This window comes from Mus pahari, chromosome 18 (assembly GCF_900095145.1).
Source record: "Mus pahari chromosome 18, PAHARI_EIJ_v1.1, whole genome shotgun sequence".
Taxonomy (NCBI): domain Eukaryota; kingdom Metazoa; phylum Chordata; class Mammalia; order Rodentia; family Muridae; genus Mus; species Mus pahari.
In genome coordinates this window covers 31649588-31651938 of record NC_034607.1, presented here as the reverse complement: position 1 = coordinate 31651938, position 2351 = coordinate 31649588, and positions in this window count along the sequence as shown.

The window sequence follows — 2351 nt, the reverse complement described above, 5'->3', positions numbered from 1 at the left end:
CCCATCTACTCTAAGCCTCGAATGATAAAGAAATAATATGATTGGAAAGCCACATGTTGCCCTATAAAGGAGGAAATAGACTATCTGTGCACACACATTTAGGAATAGAGATGCAGGAGAGCCTCCTTTTGAAAATATTTACTCTTTTCTTAGTAGAAATAGATAATTGGGCTCTTTGCCCTTTGTTAAAATCAAAACCTACCTCTTTGGTTTTGGTTTGTGCTCTAAGAGCTTGTTTTCACTCTATTTTAATAAAAATAGAAGCTTGGTGGTCAAACTACAGTATGTCCATAGTGTCACTAATGGTAACACCATGCTTTTCCTCGGGGCTATTTGTTGCAGGAAAAAAACCAGCTATTTAATGTAGTTCCCCATGCCCTAGAAAATGTTTATGAAGGAGGACTGATTGAACCCTAGGGTTGCAGCTGGTTTGTAGAAGAATACCTCTCAGTTCAAATCAGTCAACAGCCCAAACCCAGCCTAGGGGAAAGAGGATACAATTTTTACAGATGTTAGGTGGCCTTAAATCAAGTTAAAGCCCTACCTAACATAGATCCCAGATGTGGGGAATCAGCTTTCAACATCGTGTTCACAGCCCTAAAGTACCTTGCAGATATCAGGAGTCCAACATAATTTTCATATATATATATATATGTCAAATATATATATATATATATATATATATATATATCATTACTGACTACCACGGGGATTCTGGGAAACAAAACAAAGCTATGAACAAGAAAACTAGTGAATGTTTCCTTTCTCAAAAAGCAAAGTAATTTAGAAAATAAAAGACAAAAATAAATTCAGAATTATAAACTTCCTTTATACACAAACATGAGTGCACAGTCATTTTCCTGATAAACTTTAAGATTTTACTCAGGGACAAAAATTCACCCTATTATAAATGTAACAGAATGCCTATAAATATGATGCATGAGCCACTAACTCACATACTAAATTAGATGCCAGAGACATTGCTGAGCTACAAATGCCTGCCCCTCAACCTCTGTAAACATATCCGCTGTTGAATCAAAATGGCCATCGGCAGCAGTAAATGACACCATCAAGCCAGACACACCTCCTGGGTAAATTGATATACATCACTAGGCAGATTAAAATGTCGATATATTATGATTGCTAAAATTTGCCAAATACAGTTACGCAGACTCTTACATTTTCAATGGCACCACGTTTCCTTGCATTTCTGAGATGACCCGCTCTCTTGGCCATGATGAAACACAAGCACAGCCATCCATTGGGGTACGGTTGATAAGGAGGAAACCCTAGGATAAACACCGGCCACCACTCAGAGCTCTCTTCCTGGATGCCATAGGCATAGGCTTTACCGAGAACTAGCAATCACTTGGTAAACTTCACCAGCAAAACACAGTGCAAAGAGAGGGTAAAGTGAGGCTCTATCAGTAATTGCTCCGGTTCTGCTTTCTAGAAAACACGAAATGGGCTTTTACAGCCTTTGTGGCCATATCTATATATCTATCTAACAATGCGATTACTGCGCGTTGTCTTCAAGGATGTCTGGGAGAGATGTAATATACTAGAGATTTAAATGTTACACTTTCACAGGAATGTGAGTGCATGTGTACATCCGTCCATCCAAACGTGCATGTATGCATGCGTGTGTGTGTGTGTGTGTGTGTGTGTGTGTGTGTGTGTGTGTGTGTGTGTGTATGCAAGCACATAGGTCAGATCTCTTAGAACCAGAACCACAGGCCTTTGTGAGCCGTTCAGTGTGGGTTATAGGATCTAAACCCTGATCCTCCGATAGAGCAGTGAGTGTTTTGGACAGCGGAGCCGCATCTCCAGCTTCACATTACAGTTTCTAAATCAGTAATTAATATATACTGCCTGGTGATTTTTTTTCTCAAAGAAAGATTTGTACTTCGGTTTATAAATCTACCTCTACTTCAAACATAAGGCTGAAGATTAAAATATGTGGGCTCCATGAAAGCCACTTAGTCACAATCTAATCAAAAATCTTAATACGCCACTCCAAAAATTCTACCACAAGAAAGTAGAGCAGAGCAGAGTGTTAGAGTTTTTTCTATCTACAAGAAATTTCCTAAATATTATAGCAAGATCATGTTTATATTTTATTTTCTTCGTGGAGAAAATGACAGAAAGGTTTTCAGAGTCAGGCATGAGTGACTATGTACACATTTTTATGAGTTGTAATTGTTTTAGAACCTTTGAATTAAAGCTCACATCACTATAATGAGGATGAAGAAAGCCGTGAGTTTTAACTGGGGAGAAAGAGAGGAGAGAGTGAGATAGAAAGAGAGGGAGAGAGAGAGAGAGAGAGAGAGAGAGAGAGAGAGAGAGAGAGA